The 17,399-nt window shown below is 40.5% G+C and overlaps 1 protein-coding gene across 1 annotated transcript in view; it reads right to left on the bottom strand.

Annotated features, from left to right (window-relative positions):
• The window catches only part of LOC147864729 (putative serine/threonine-protein kinase PBL6), a 45,250-nt gene extending 33,139 nt beyond the window's left edge, over positions 1–12,111 (bottom strand). Inside the window, exon 1 of the mRNA XM_087318867.1 lies at positions 12,033–12,111. The gene's annotated coding sequence lies outside the window, so the exon portion shown is untranslated. The remainder of the gene's footprint in view (positions 1–12,032) is intronic.
• Positions 12,112–17,399: the final 5,288 nt, after the last annotated feature.

Genomic DNA, 17,399 nt, shown 5'->3' on the forward strand with positions numbered 1-17,399 from the left:
GAGTTATGAGCCATTCAATACTTCTTCTGATTGCGTTCACAAGTGGAAGGATTGCGCACAAGTGGAAGGATAAGGAATATTCCGTTTGATTTTGGGTTTTTTTTTGCCATTTCACAAAACATCTTGATACTAGTATCACATGTTCTCCAAAACTTGATGAAAAAGTTGAAAATTTCACCATTTGGTAAAATTGAAAAATGCCAAATTTGGGTAAAATATGAAAAGTAACTTTGTGGATTTTTAAAGAAAAATGACAACTAATAAGTTTTTAGATCTTAAAGAAATCAAAGTAGAATATTTTAAAACAATGAACGTTTTTATTCCATTCGATAAAATGTTGTCTAAATTTGTTACATATAGTTGCACAACAAATACATTTGGGAGTTATTTGCATGACTATCATCATTCTTTTCATGAGAATCACTACTATAGATAATATACAATTGTGACTCTTCCTCATCTTCCAATGTACCAATCAAATCATTGTCTTCACCAAATGGTATCTCCAAATTTTGTGCAATAAATCTTCTTCGCCTTCAATCTGAGATATCTTCTAGACTTGCTAATATCTCTTTTATTATGCATATCGTTGTTGTCCTTATACATCCAACTTTTGTTTGTGTAAAGTCATACATAATGATATCCACCTCATTAATGTCAATGATAGATGTATTACAAACGTTTAATACATCATCACGTCCAAAACTTTACCAATGCAGAATTGGTACCTTAGGTCATGGCCATCTACATGTGTAGCTATTAATATCCCCAGCTTGAGTTCTTGCAAGTTTCCTTGTCATCTGAGTTATGCTTGTGTTGTCATCCTTTGTTCCAACTATAAAGATTAACATTAAGTAGTGATTAAGAACCACGCGAACACTTTATGGACCATGTAAATGGCATTTGCAAGGTTCAATTACCATCAACACAATTATTAATAGTTTTTTGTTAATCAATGATACACGTGTTCACCATAAAGTATCTTGTTGTACAACATACTTGTTTGCACTATCGATATGCATCTTTTTCTCTTGTTAAAACAAACATTTTAGTACGATTCAAGTTCATGTTTAAAAAACCTCTTTTATTTGAAAAACAACAAGATTTTAAACATTAAGTCGATATGTTGTATCGAGTTGATGTAAAAAATAGAGTTTTCATCATAATTCCATACAATGTATTGAATTCTTGCTCAAAGTTTTTTTTACTGGATTTAAAAAATAATAAAAATAATAAATTGTGCTTGAGTTCATCTAGAAAACCATAATTTTCATCACAATTCGATATAATGTATTGAGTTCATGCTTAAAGTAATTTTTTCTAATTGTTTTCAATTTTTTTTCAATTTTTTATAATTTTTTATTGATTTTGTTTTATTTTTTAAACATCAATTTGATACATTGTATCGACTTGTGATAAAAGCTCTGGTTTTTTCATCACTTATTAAAGCTCAATTTTGTTTTAGAAAAAAAAAACAAAATACCAAAATAAAATAGAAAAAAAATGTAATTATTTTTTAAAAAAAATCCAAAATTAAACTTTTCATGTCATGATATGGTAGGACTCAAACCCATGACCTTATGCTACATGGGTTGAGCTCTTGACCATTAGACCATACATTGTAATACATAAAATGTTATTTTTATCACTTATTAAAGCTCAACTTTTTTAGAAAAAAAACAAAACACCAAAATAAAATAGGAAAAAATGTAATTATTTTTTAACAAAAATCCGAAATAAAACTTTAAACATGAACTCGATACGGTGTATCGAGTTCATGTAAAAAAGTTCACTCAATTCAAGTCATGATATGGTAGGACTCAAACCCATGACCTTATGCTACACAAGTCGACCTCTTGACCATTAGACCATACATTGTAATACATAAAATGTTATTTTCATCACTTATTAAAGCTTAATCTTTTTTTAGAAAAAAAAACAAAACACCAAAATAAAATAGGAAAATGGTAATTATTTAAAAAATTAAAATCCAAAATAAAACTTTAAACAAGTTCATGTAAAAAAGTTAGCTTTTCAACATGAACTCGATACGCCGTATTGAGTTCTGTATCGAGTTCATGTAAAAAAGCTAACTTTGTTCATGTCATGATATGGTAGGACTCAAACTCATGACCTTATGCTACATGGGTCGAGCTCTTGACCATTAGACCATACATTGTAATACATAAAATATTATTTTCATCACTTATTAAAGCTCAATCGTTTTTAGAAAAAAAAAACAAAATACCAAAATAAAATAGGAAAAAATGCAATTATTTAAAAAAATAATCCGAAATAAAACTTTAAACATGAACTCGATATGGTGTATCGAGTTCATGTTGAAAAGGCGTATCGAGTTCATGTAAAAAAGTTAGCTTTTCAACATCAACTCGATACGCCGTATCGAGTTCATGTAAAAGAGGTAGATTAACTCATGTCATGATATGGTAGGACTCAAACCCATGACCTTATGCTACATGGGTCAAGCTCTTAACCATTAGACCATACATTATAATATATAGAACATTATTTTCATTTTTACTATATTGAGTGTTCCTTGTATATTCTTGTCACACAGAATATTGCAGTCATCATCATTCCCTCTCAGTCCCTCTCTCTCTCTCTCACTCTCTCTCTCTCTTCTTTTCTCAAGTGTTCTACACCTTAAATTCTTCTTAGTACTAATATTTCTCTCTTAGTACTAATTTCGTCTCTATCTTAGAATTTTGTTTTTGAGCTTTAATAAGTGATGAAAAAACCAAAGTTTTTATCAGAAGTTGATACAATGTATCGAGTTCATGTTTAAAATTATTATTTTTTCCATAAAAAATAAAAATAAATAAAAGAAATTGAAAAAAACAAAAAGAAAATTGAAAAAAAATAAAAAATTTTGAAACAAATTGAAAATGTTTTTTTAAAAATTAGAAAAATTTACTTTAAACATGAACTCGATACATTGTATTGAATTGTGATGAAAAATCTGGTTTTTCTATGAATTCAAGCTTAATTTATTATTATTATTATTATTTAAATCTGGTAAAAAAACTTTGAACATGAATTCAATATATTGTATAGAGTTATGATGAAAACTGTATTGTTTACGTCAACTCAATACAACATATCATGTTCATGTTTAAAACTCTTGTTGTTCTTAAAATAAAAGAGGTTTTTTAAAGATGTATGTTGCACAACAAGATACCTTATGGTAAATATGTGCTTCATTTATTAGAAGAAAACCATTAATAATTGTGTTGATGGTAATTGAACTTTGCAAATGCCATTTACTTCACAAATTTTGAAGGGGAATTCTTATAAGGAAGGAGATTATAACATTGTAGATACCTTGATAACTATGTGTTATGTTCAAATCGATATATTAATGTTCACATCTAAAGTTTGACAATTTATGAATATCGTCTAAATTTTAGGAGTTGTGGATTTATCAAAATTGTTTATGAATATTGTCTACATTTCTTGGGTTGTGAATTTATGGATGTTAATGGGCACTAATTTATAGATGATGACATTAAGCATTGCAATATTACCTTTTATACTTAAAATATTTTCAAGTCTAACAATAGATGTAACGTTAATCTTCTCAAGATGGTGAAACCATTAATCTTAACTTGTGCCTTGAGTTGACCATAATTGTGATTTTCTTTAAGTTAACTACATTTCATATCTACAAACGATCAAAATTTAAACATTTATCCCTAAACTATTCAATTTTTTAAATTATCATTTTGAAATTTGTTAAATCTCAAAAAATTAGCAAAATTTACATGCTATTTAAAACATGTGATACTAGTGTATCAAGTTTTTGGAAATTGTCTAAAATCGCAAGATTATAAAAGGAATCTATAAGTGGAATGCGCAATCCTTCCACTTGTGAATGCAAAGGTGAACCTATACATCTTGGATTTGAAGGTGATCAACTACGTTGTTTGGTTTTTCAAGAGAACCACTTTCCACATTCGTGGCTGTAAGGTCGACAACTATGCTTCCTCTTTCCCCATCAACCATCTTGCCGGTATTACTATCAAATTCCTGTACATACAACAACAAATTAAGTCAAGTTTCCTCCTCTCCTCATGAGCTTATTCTTCGGCCCCCAAACCATCATCACTCGTCCTTATCGAAAAACATAAAAACTGCTTCTGAGTCATTAAGTTTTCATCAACCATCTCGCCGAATACCACCAAATTCCTGCACATAAACAATAAAAAGTGTCTAAATTCCTCATCTCCTCATGGGAATATGCTTCGACCTCCACACCATCATCACTCATCCTTATCCAAAACATAAATTGTACGTCATTAAGTCCACATCATCCATCTTGCCGAATACCACCAAAATACTGCACATACAATAATACATGAGTCTTTTTTCCTCATCCCCTCATGAGAGTATGCATAGCCCCCCACACTGTCATCAATAATCCGTATCGAAAAACATGCATTTTGCTTCATCAACTTCTCGCTGATTACTGCCAAAACCTGTACATACAAACAACTAAATGGGTCTAGTCTTCTGAATAGATTATGCTTCAACCCCCACACCACCATCACTCATCCTTATCAAAAACATGCATTTTGCTTCCTCAAGTCCACATCAAACTTCTTTCCGATTACCGCCACAATCTTATACATACAAACAACTTGTTGGGATTTCGGTCCCTTTCGGATGGGATGGTCGGATATCGGAGATGAATGCCGACAAGCCCGGTTTCGGTTTCGGATCCGGATGACGAAGACCCCGGCTTCGGTGCCGGATGACGAATGTACCCGGAGAGCGATCCGGATGCAGGGACATATCCGTGAATATGTTCGCTACGAGCCCCCTGAGGCTATAGTTGTAAATAGCCCAAAGTCATATAAGTATAAATATGACTTAGGGCAAACAGTTTTTCTGTTGCTTCTCATTTTTCTGTTTTTCCACTTTAGAGGAGTGAAGAGAGAGCAGCCGTGAGAGAGAGAAAGAGAGAGAGCGCGAGAGAGAGAAAGAGGTAGACGCCTCTGTGTATTTCCGCCGCCTGTGGCGAGGACAGCGAGCTCAAGGTCGTCGCCTTGGAGCTCGCCATTGTATATTTCTCTGTGCATAGTTTGGTTCGGAGTCTCGCACTCCCGTGGTTTTTCCCGTATAGGGTTTTCCACGTTAATCCCTGTGTATCGCGTCTTTCTCTGTATTTCCTATTTTCTGCTACATTGATCCGCGATTAATCGGTTGTGGCCGAGTTGAGAAGGTGAATCCAAGCGTTGATTCCCAACAAACTGGTATCAGAGCGACTGTTGCAGAAAATGGAAGGCGGCGGCAGCGGGCAGCCGATGATGATGGTGCTGAATGCACAGAATTACGCCGACTGGAAGATCAAGATGGAGGATCTTCTGATTGTTCGGGACCTGTACGAACCGATTGACAGGTCGGAAATACCGAAAGGGGTACTTGAGTCGGAGTGGAAGCTCCTGAACCGGAAAGCCGTAGCGACGATCCGACAATACGTCGATGTAAGCGTCCTACAACATGTGGCGAACGACACCAACGCATACGAGATGTGGAAGAAGCTGTCGGGCCTCTATGAGAGGAAGAATGCGTTGAACCGGACCTCCCTGATGAGGAAGATAGTGAATCTCAAGTACCGGGACGGCGAGAGCATGGTGGAACACGTAAGCACGTTCATGGGATTCGTGAATCAGCTTGCGGCGATCAAGTTCCCGTTGGAGGATGCAATGCAAGCCATCATCCTGATGTGTACATTGCCGGAAAGCTGGGAGAACTTGGTGGTGACTCTCAGCACCTCGTGCACCGAAGATAACTTGTCCTTACAAACGGTAAAGACAAGTATTCTGAATGAAGAAGCGCGTCGGAGAGATAAGGAACCGGCCTCCGACCCGAAGATGCTGTTTACCGAATCGGATCGGGGAAGACAGTGGAACCGGAGTCCGCAAAGACGGGAGAAGTCGGGGACCCGGTCGCAGTCAAGAGGAAGGCCAACATGCTTCCACTGTGGGAAGCCGGGGCACTTCCGGAAGAACTGTCGGCATTACCGAAAAGACAACGGAGCCGACGACACCGACTCGAAGAAGTCACCGGAGAGAAACGGTGCATACCGGGGAGCCACGGACCGGAGAGGTTCGGATCGGCGAGGGCAAGACCGGAAAGGAACAACGGCACTCGCGGCAAGTGAGGAAGAAATCATGCTCATCACCGAAGAAGGTGAGCTAAACGTTGCCGGCGATGAGACGACCTGGGTGGTCGATTCCGGAGCATCGTTCCACCTGACCCCGGAGAGAAGATACTTCTCATCCTACACAGCCGGCGAGCATGGCTGTGTTCGGATGGGAAATGAAGGTACGTGCCGGATTGCCGGCATAGGAGACGTGTGGTTGACAACCCCGACCGGATGCAAAATGCTGCTGAAAGATGTCCGACACGTTCCGGAGGTCCGATTGAACCTGATTTCGGCCGGGAGGCTAGATGATGAAGGCTACACGGGTAGCATCCGGAACGGTGTCATGAAGTTCAGCAAGGGGAGCTTGATAGTGGTTCGGGCCCGGAAGGTCAACACACTGTACCTGATGAATGCCCGGTTATGTCCGGAAGAGCTGAATGTGGCAGCCGACACTGCCGGTGAGCTGTGGCACAAAAGACTGTGCCACATGAGTGAGAAGGGGATGAAGAGGCTTGCAGAAGACAACCTCATCCCAGTGAAGCACGTGCACCTGGAGAAGTGCACCGATTGCCTGGCCGGTAAGCAGAACCGAACCTCCTTCCACTCAAGGCCACCGACGAGACGTAGCGCACCATTGGAGTTGGTGCACACTGATGTGTGTCAGGTAGAAACGAAGTCACATGGCGGAGCCCAGTACTTCGTGACATTCATTGATGATCACAGCCGGAAGCTGTGGACGGCACCGTTGAAGACAAAGGACCAAGTGTTGTCCGTCTTCAAAGAACTCCACGCGAGAGTGGAAAGGGAATCCGGCAAGAAGCTGAAAGCGATACGAGCGGATAACGGAGGGGAATACCGGGGGCAGTTCCAGGAGTACTGTCGCTCGAAGGGAATCCGACTCGAGTTTACTGTGCCGAAGACGCCGGAACTGAACGGGCTGGCCGAGAGGATGAACCGGACCATAATGGAGCGGGTCCGGAGTATGCTGGCGCATGCGAAATTACCCAACGGGTTTTGGGCTGAGGCAATGTCGACGGCGACATACGTGATAAACCGATCACCCTCAGTACCTTTGGACGGAGACACGCCGCAGAGAGTGTGGACCGGTAAGGAAGTGTCCTACCGGCATCTGAAGGTGTTCGGGTGTCTCGCATACGTGCATGTGGCAAAGGACCGGAGAGGAAAGCTAGATCCGAAGACCCGGCCATGCATATTCCTCGGTTACGGCGACGACGAGTTCGGCTACCGAGTATGGGACCCGGTCGACAAGAAGATATTCCGGAGTCGTGATATCATCTTCATGGAGGACAAGACACTCGCCGACTGGGAGTCGGAGAAGAAGATGAAGAGCTCCAAGTCGATCGGTGAGGATCAACTCTACGAGGAGCAGTCCCGACCGGCAAGGGACCGGTTAGCACTCGAGGATCCGGCCGAAGACAGTGAAGAAACAGAACCGGCCGAAGAAGATGAAAATGATACCGGAACCGGCCCCGATCCCGAAATGGATTCGGATGAAGAAGAAGAATCGGAAGAACCGGTTACCGAAGCTCCGGAACGGAGATACCCTCTAAGAGAGAGAAGGGCCCCCCGGAGATTTCCGGAACCAGAGCACGTGTTGCTAACCGACGAGGGGGAGCCGGAGAGCTTTGAAGAAGCGAAGAATGACACCCAGAGCCGCAGGTGGTTGAGTGCCATGCAGGACGAGATGGATTCCCTGCATGAGAACCACACATATGAACTTGTGGAGTTGCCGAAGGGAAAGCGGGCACTTCGAAACAAGTGGGTGTTCAAGCTGAAACCGGGAGATGCCGGAAACCCCCCGAGATACAAAGCCAGGATCGTGGTGAAGGGGTTTCAGCAAAAGAAGGGCGTCGACTTCGACGAGATATTTGCCCCGGTAGTGAAGATGACCTCCATCCGGACGGTGCTGAGCATAGCGGCAAGCATGGACCTCGAGGTAGAACAGATGGACGTGAAGACAGCATTCCTTCACGGTGACCTCGAAGAAGAAATCTACATGCAGCAACCGGAAGGATTCGAGAAGAAAGGGAAGGAGCACCTGGTATGCCGGTTGAAGAAGAGCCTTTACGGACTGAAGCAGGCTCCCCGGCAATGGTACCGGAAGTTCGACTCCTTCATGACCGACGAAGGGTACCTCAAAACGCAGTCCGACCACTGCGTGTTTGTGAAGAAGTTTGAAGGAGGAGACTTCCTAATACTCCTCCTGTACGTGGACGACATGTTGATCGTCGGACGGGACCAGGTCAAGATACGGATGCTGAAGAAGGCTCTTCACCGAACCTTCTCAATGAAGGACCTGGGTCCGGCGAGGCAAATACTAGGGATGCACATCATCCGGGACCGGAAGAAGAAGCAGTTGTGGCTGTCACAGGAGAAGTACGTGACAAAGGTGCTTCAACGGTTCAACATGTCGGAAGCAAGACCGGTCGGATCGACCCTCCCGGCAAACTGCAATCTGTCCAGCAAGCAAAGTCCCAAGACAAAGGCTGAAAAGGAGGATATGATGAAAGTGCCGTATGCCTCAGCCGTCGGGAGCTTGATGTACGCCATGGTGTGTACGAGACCGGACATCGGATATGCAGTCGGAGTGGTGAGCCGGTACATGAGCAATCCCGGCAAAGAGCATTGGAACGCAGCCAAGTGGATACTCCGATACCTGAAGGGCACGGCAAACGTGTGCCTCCGATTCGGCTCCGGTAAGCCCGAACTCGAAGGCTTTACTGATTCTGATATGTCGGCTGATGCAGATACCAGCCGGTCCACATCAGGGTATGTGATGACGTATGCAGGGGGAGCTGTTTCGTGGCAGTCGAGGCTGCAGAAGACGGTTGCGTTGTCAACCACGGAGGCGGAGTACATGGCGGCTGTTGAAGCCGGCAAGGAAATAATATGGATGAAGGACTTCATTAGAGAGCTCGGTATCCGGCAAGAGGAGTACCGACTCTACTGCGACAGTCAGAGTGCCATCCACCTTGCGAAGAACGCAGCCTATCACTCCCGGACGAAGCACATCCAGCGAAGATATCACTGGATCCGGGAAAGGATAGAAGACAAGGAGTTCGTGCTGACGAAGATCCACACCGACGAGAACGGGTCGGATATGCTGACCAAGGTGCTCACACCCGACAAGCTGGAAGCATGCCGGAAGAGGATCGGATTGGAAAGACATCCCATGCCGAAGTGAAGGGGGAGTTTGTTGGGATTTCGGTCCCTTTCGGATGGGATGGTCGGATATCGGAGATGAATGCCGACAAGCCCGGTTTCGGTTTCGGATCCGGATGACGAAGACCCCGGCTTCGGTGCCGGATGACGAATGTACCCGGAGAGCGATCCGGATGCAGGGACATATCCGTGAATATGTTCGCTACGAGCCCCCTGAGGCTATAGTTGTAAATAGCCCAAAGTCATATAAGTATAAATATGACTTAGGGCAAACAGTTTTTCTGTTGCTTCTCATTTTTCTGTTTTTCCACTTTAGAGGAGTGAAGAGAGAGCAGCCGTGAGAGAGAGAAAGAGAGAGAGCGCGAGAGAGAGAAAGAGGTAGACGCCTCTGTGTATTTCCGCCGCCTGTGGCGAGGACAGCGAGCTCAAGGTCGTCGCCTTGGAGCTCGCCATTGTATATTTCTCTGTGCATAGTTTGGTTCGGAGTCTCGCACTCCCGTGGTTTTTCCCGTATAGGGTTTTCCACGTTAATCCCTGTGTATCGCGTCTTTCTCTGTATTTCCTATTTTCTGCTACATTGATCCGCGATTAATCGGTTGTGGCCGAGTTGAGAAGGTGAATCCAAGCGTTGATTCCCAACACAACTTACTTTTCTAAAGAGACTATGCTTCAGCACCCACACCACCATCACTCATCCTTATAAAAAACATGAATTGTGCTTCAATAATCCACATCAACCATCTCACTCTCGTTGATTCACCACCCAAAATCGTGTACCTAAAAAAAAACAAAATGACAGTACTCTCCTCGTCTCTCATTAAATTATGTTACGACCATCAACACCATTATCACTCATCCTTATCCAAAATAAAAAAATGCTTCATTTTGCGCATCCACCATCTTGCCCTTGTCCATCCACAGAACTTACTCAAACCCATCCGCCTCATTTATGTACTTCCTGTCAACTTGTAAGATAAAGAGATTTAAAGAAGAAACTATATACCTCACAATTATGTTTGAAATAAAAAAGGACTAGGGGGTGGGAATAGCCAATGTGGTGGAACATAATTCCAACGATATTCATGTGACTCATCCAACCAGAGAGGTATTAGCCCCCATCTCACTCTCGTTGATTCACCACCCAAAATCGTGTACCTAAAAAAAAACAAAATGACAGTACTCTCCTCGTCTCTCATTAAATTATGTTACGACCATCAACACCATTATCACTCATCCTTATCCAAAATAAAAAAATGCTTCATTTTGCGCATCCACCATCTTGCCCTTGTCCATCCACAGAACTTACTCAAACCCATCCGCCTCATTTATGTTCTTCCTGTCAACTTGTAAGATAAAGAGATTTAAAGAAGAAACTATATACCTCACAATTATGTTTGAAATAAAAAAGGACTAGGGGGTGGGAATAGCCAACGTGGTGGAACATAATTCCAACGATATTCATGTGACTCATCCAACCAGAGAGGTATTAGCCCCCATATTTTACAGATTTTTCGCCTTTTCTTATGCACCTTTTCCAGTGTTCCTTTAATACTATCATACGCTCCCTTAACAATGTGCACCAAGTTGTCCCACAACAACTTAATCATATTCACCACATTATATTTGATGCCTTTGTATTTCTTGCCGCAACGACACTTCCACCACACCCATTAAACATTAATTGAAACAATATTCCAAACAAAAGAATTTGTAAAACATTTACCACCAAGAATGTTTGGAAGAACTGCTTCAGTTGTATTCTCCAACACACGTAATGCTTCCATGCATTGCTCTACCTCGTACAAAGATACCTGCTCATCCAAAGACCCCCAGAAAATAGCCCCCCATGTAAAAATTACTCCCTTATATTTACAAGAAAACATCCTCAATATTCTTCCCCAATACTGACGAGGTACACTAGTCCAAAACAAATGTTTCAATGTTTCCTCATGTACTTGGCAACACACACAACGACGATCATCGACTTGTCCTTTTAAATGGAGACCTATTGGTAAAACATAATGAAGCATTAACCACTTAAAAGAAATTGCTCTTTGCATACATGGTAGATCCCATAAACATTTCCAATAAGCCACAATATATTGATGCGATATAGCACCTAACTCCCAATACTTTTGTGCCACGGGATTGACACAATGATGTTGCATCAAAAAATGTCTCCCATATGTCACGGAGTATTGGAAAAAGGGGAGAATCCTGCTCTCTTGTTCATTTGTTGAGGAATGACCAACCAACCGCCATGCATAATCAGTTGGGTCCCAATTAAGATATGTCACTGGCTTACTTTGGAATGCCCATATTTGTACTACATGGTCCGCCAAAAAAGGGCTCGGATCTAAGAAAATCTTCTTGTCCAACCGAGCAATAACCCTAATGGGTTTTTTGGATGTAAGAATAGTGACACAATTGCATTTGTTAAGGTTCTGAAAAAAGTGGAGATATTGGGAATTGATCCCCCTTTTGCACAAAACCCACTAGCAAGTAAGAAGAAAAACACTTTGCTTGTCCGTGCAACTATTGGGTTTGATGATCCCAAATTAAACTAATTTAAGATGGAATATTGAAAAAATTGTAAAAAGTGGTATACTGTGTTATCAAAATTGGATTGATTGACTTCTATTTAATTTTGAACTGAAATAAACAATACAAAAAGACTTACAATAGCACAAGGCCTTTGAAGTTTAGTATATATTTCGGAAATTCCTCGTTGAATGGATTTATTGATAAATTCTTGCAATATATAATCATAATGTAAGCCATTATGATTATAATGAGTCAGTTACCACAAATAAAACAAGAATTATATGAAAGATTGATTTTCATGTAATTGGTGTAAGAAAGGAATAGAATTTTTTTTATCTTCCATGAGGAGGCGAAATTGTGTCAACATAGATATTGATGGCAAAGGACTTCTGACGAAATTGTTATATAGATCCAATGATGTTAGCGCCGTAAGGCTTGTGAACGAATCACTCGGCAATGTCCCTCATAGACCAAATCCTAACATATTCCTAGAATGAAAAAAACAAAAGTAGTCATGAAGATCACAATTAGAACATTATGAATGTTAACTAGGATGTAATTAGCTCCACTCAACATATGTTGATTGAGGTGGGTAGGAGGGTTATATTTTATTGTATGGATTCTTTGTAGCCTTTTGGGCATCTTTTCATTAATACCAAGATGAATCTTGACTTAAAAAAGAAGAAGAAGCTCCACTCAACATTATAAGCAGCACTTACAAGATGTGATTATCATTAGGAGAGCGTAGTTAGCATTAGTAGGCATGAATAGTACATACTTAGCATTAGCAAACCAGAAGTAGCATTGATTTAGAGGTTAATTGAAAATTGAGGAGAAATTACAATGCTATAACATGATTAAAGGAGGAGCATGTGACCCCAGTCCAATTACAAGGATTCCATGCAGAATTATCCCAAGTTGTTATGTTTGAAGCTGAGCCCCAGGCCGCGTTTTTAATACTAAGGAGTGCTTGAACTGTAATTGATGTGAGCAATCAATTTGATCTGATGTAGCCCACATAATGATGTACTGAATTTTAATCTAGTAAACTGGGTTAATAACGATCAAATGAAGAGAAAGTAAGGTTCAAATGGAGAGGAAGCAAGGATTGGATGAAATGAAGAATAATTATGTATTGGATGAAGAACAATTACGGATCAAATGAAGAATAATTATGTATTAGTTGAAGAACAATTACGGATCCAATGAAGAATGATTAAAGATCGAATGAAGAATAGGTAAGAAGGGAATACAACCCAATTCTCAAGATTAATAGCTAGATATAAATAATGCCAATATTAACGAAGATTGAATGATTAAGGATCAAATGGAAAATAGGTAAAAATCAAATGAGATTAACGGAAGGATCAGTCTGAAGAATGAGTAGGTCAATGCGTTTCATTTCCATGGAAGAGCAGGGTACTAGCGGAGTACGATCTTCGTGATGTGGTGATACCTAATGTTTCCTCATCAACAATATGGTTTAGCTACAAGAAAATATGCTAAGCAAATGTAGGAATGGTGTCTCTATTTCTATCTCTGTGTTTCTCTCTCTGTCTGCTTCAAGTGTTGTAACAAATGCAGTTTTTCAAGAACCTGAGGAGACAACGAATGCCGACACACTTGCACCACTCGGCCTTTCCATTGATGAGGCAGAAAACCAGAGAAGAACCAGACGTCCTCGGGTGCCGGGTTTCAAAGCAACTCAACGTGATGTGGAAGCAATATTGAAAATACGGGAACGTGAGCTACACCGCCTAGAAGCCATGGCTAGGGCACTCTCTACATTGGAACCCACATCAAGACCCTTTGAACCCCCACTTCTTTTCGAGAGGCTTGGGTGGAAATAAAATTAGGCTTAGTGTATAGTCACTTTCGAGTATACTACATATTGTACACTACTAGAACTCTTTTAGTTTAAGTTCTATTTTTTTTTACTTAATTTTATTTTTAGTTATGATGACTGGATAAATACTCTATTGTTGTAAACCAATTGTCTCATGGGCCAAATTTGGCCTTAGAAGACGTTAATACATCTTTCTTTCTTTCTTTCTTTCTCTCAGTCAGCATAAGATTCATAAGAAAGTGTCTTTGATGATGTTAATGTGCCAAGTGTAGAGTCTAGACACATTGACATATGTGATCTTCTATGACATTTCTAAAACCTTCATGGCATCGGTGGGTGTGGTCTCACAATTACCTTCATTCTCGAACCCTAAACCCTTAGGGTGCTAATGTTTTATTATTAACATTCGAAGGCGAAATCTATGTATGAATAGGTTAATTATTGATGTGTTATGTGCTAATAGTTCGAAGTCTATCGTCTCAAGATAAGACCTAAAATTATCTTCGTGGTCAATGTATAAGCACTTGGGGTGTCGAAATTTGTCAATACTAGTCACAAGCATCTATTTTAACAAGTATATTTCTCTTTTTATTAATGGGGCCATGACTAGTCCATCAAATTGTTTAGTATGTCAACACCTAGGGACTTGACAATTCTTGGAAACAATAACACAAGTTGTGAAGTAATGGTGTTGACTCAATAATTTTTGTGTTATCAAATTTCTTCTTATATACCTACGACCATATAATATAGAAGAGATTTTGTGTTAAAGTTGACTTTTGATTTTGATTTGCATATGGTGGTGGTATCAATCCAATAATATACATCATGTCTATGGATGGAATCTTTTCAAACCCTTCACCTTTGCAACATGACAGAAAAATAAAATAAAATAGACACACGGTACATCATCTGTCTATTTTATCTACATGTGAATAGGTAAGTGTGACATGTTTGCATTTTGTGTGATGTATGGTGCAAAGCATTCTTCAAGCACTATAATAGGATTATGCTTGGGTTTGAACCTTTACATGTAAATCTAAGTTAAACGTAACCATTAAAGGGAAAAGCATGAAAAAGAGATAATAATGGAGAAAGGAATAAAAGAATATCAAGTCTTATTGCATAATAGTATCCGGTGATTGCGACATTTTCTCCAAATAGTTAAAGATCTTTGCACATTCGAAGACTTAATATACCATAGTAAAAAGTGTTTATCTATCAGGACCTGAATCTATCTACCAACCATAAAAGTAATATCTATCAACTATACTTATAAGTTATCTGTAAGGATGTCCAAACAATCCTTATAAGTTGTGAGGTTTGTCTATCTATCTCTATCGCCATACCTCTAAAAGTAATTCAATCCTTAATGTGTCCCTAGTTGTAGCATCTTATATGAGATGTATGATATATGCTTAACATCACCCTTGACGTAATGTGTGCACAACTCCCATGTGCACTAAGGGAGGCTTCACTATCATTGTTGGTGGGGAGGAGGTATCAATTTAGGTGTTAGAAACAAGAAGTAGTGTAGGGGTGCAGGGAGGAGCAGATGGTGGCACAATGTGATGGCCATGGGATGTAGTAGATGTTCTCTTAGACAAACCCTAAAACCTAAATCGAATGGTCATTGTACTTTCGTTCTACCTTGAGTTGTCTTAGGGAGTTGTGAGATTGGCTCCTCGGGATTCATGGCCACCTTAGTGGATGTTTGCAAACTCTTCATTGAATCCTTGAACCGCATAACTATCATGCATGCATGATAAAAGGTTTCCAAAATTCATCTAGAAGTGTGTGGACCCAAAACCCCAACATGGTTCCCTAAGGTGAGAGTTGCTCATACGCTCACTATTTTCTTTGAACCATTCTATATGGGTATAAGCAATGCTAGAACTCGCAAAATGAGGTAGAAGTTTGTTTGTTGCAGTCACATGACAATGAGAGGGTCTAGTGGGACTCCACACTTGGTCCATTACGGTGAATAACATTTAAATTGACTAGAGAGCATCAATTGATTATAAATTAGGTGTACCAAAAATTTGGGCTACCATCCCGATGTTGTGGGTTTTCTATGCTTGGGTTATTGGTAGAGTCTTCATTGGTTGGGATCCTATTGGTGGTTCCTCATTGGTAAGTAGTTCTAACAAAGTTAGGTCTGGTCATGGTTTTGATTAATATGGTGGTATATATGTAGCCTTTCATGAGCCTAAGCCATTTTCACATTCTACATCTCTATTCATACTAGTGGGTTAGTGCATGAGTCCATGGCTAAAGATTTATTTGATCTTGACTAGCATTTCCATCATGTTTGTCATTGGCTTGTTGGTCTCACCAGAGATTAACCTCTATGTTCAAGGCGAGTTCGAGTGCATAGGTTGCCAAAAGTGAACCCTAGTCAACCCTTTCCAAGGGAGGGATAGGTGGATGTACTAGCTGATATCATCTCATGATTCACATTTACATCTATATTTTTAAGATTGTTATTAGTCTTTTTGTGGTTTGGTGGTATGGGGGATGGAAAATTGTGTGTGTGTGTGTGTGTGTGATTGTTTGTCAACACGGTGATTCATTAAAAGATAAATTACCACAATGGATGAGGGTGAGCTCAACAAAAATCACCAACTCCTTAAACATTCTGGCACTAGGCATGCGCCAACCCCCATACTTGGTTAGGATGAGGGTAACATGGGTAGCATGTGGTGCGTAATGTGGTGTTGATTAAGGCCGAAGGTGAGGCTTATTGTCCTTCAAACAAATCATGTGAATTAAATTTGAACTTAGAAACCGTACATAAGTGAATTTTCCATATATGAAGCAACCAAGACACATTCAAGTTCACGTGGTTAATAACTAAAGACCTCATTGTGACTAAGTTGGATGCGTAACTACAAAGAGTTCCCTTTACGTTGTCGTGTTATTTTGCACGTGCAGGAGAAACCAAGACGGGTCCGCGGGGGTCCTGAACTGGGGAATTACCAAACAGAAGGAGGAGCACCACAAACCCACGGCCAAACCGCGCACACACAGATACATAGAGAACTCACAACAAGGTCGAACAACATGTGAGGCGAATGTATATATATATAATCAAGATTACAACCGATTGGCCAGCAAGCGCCAACTCGCTGACACCAACTCACACAACAATAAGAGATGGAGCCTCTGTCGGAAGCACTCGGGCTTTCCACGAAGCTAAGGCAGCCTCCCAAACCCTGCAGAAAACGATTAAAGACAGAGGAGAAGAGCTCGGTTCCAGTCCGACAGCACTTAGTCCTCGACAAAAAAAGAAGAAGCCCCCCTCTTAGTCCTCTCCCCTCCCTTTTATAGGCCTTCGGGGACATACCGTTATACCCTGGTTACATCATCTTTATTCCCTGTCACCTCGGCCAAAGATACACTACGATTTCCTAAACAATAAATGTGTACTACCTAGTATCTTCACATCAACCGAATTGCTCCTAAGTATGTACAAGTAATTAAATAATGTGCCCACACGTAAGGGCCAATTCTTGCGCATATTTCCCTGATTCCTCCTAGGGGCGGTTTTCTCCACGACAACGTGATGTGAGACAAAGTAAAAGGACATGCAATTATTGATGATCAAATCCTTTTTGCAACATAAAAGGGACCACAAACACGATGAATCTACACACG

This window comes from Azolla caroliniana, unplaced genomic scaffold (genome assembly GCF_043228905.1).
Source record: "Azolla caroliniana isolate FFs.n. ecotype wild unplaced genomic scaffold, voAzoCaro1.0.p SCAF_4, whole genome shotgun sequence".
NCBI classification, from domain to species: domain Eukaryota; kingdom Viridiplantae; phylum Streptophyta; class Polypodiopsida; order Salviniales; family Salviniaceae; genus Azolla; species Azolla caroliniana.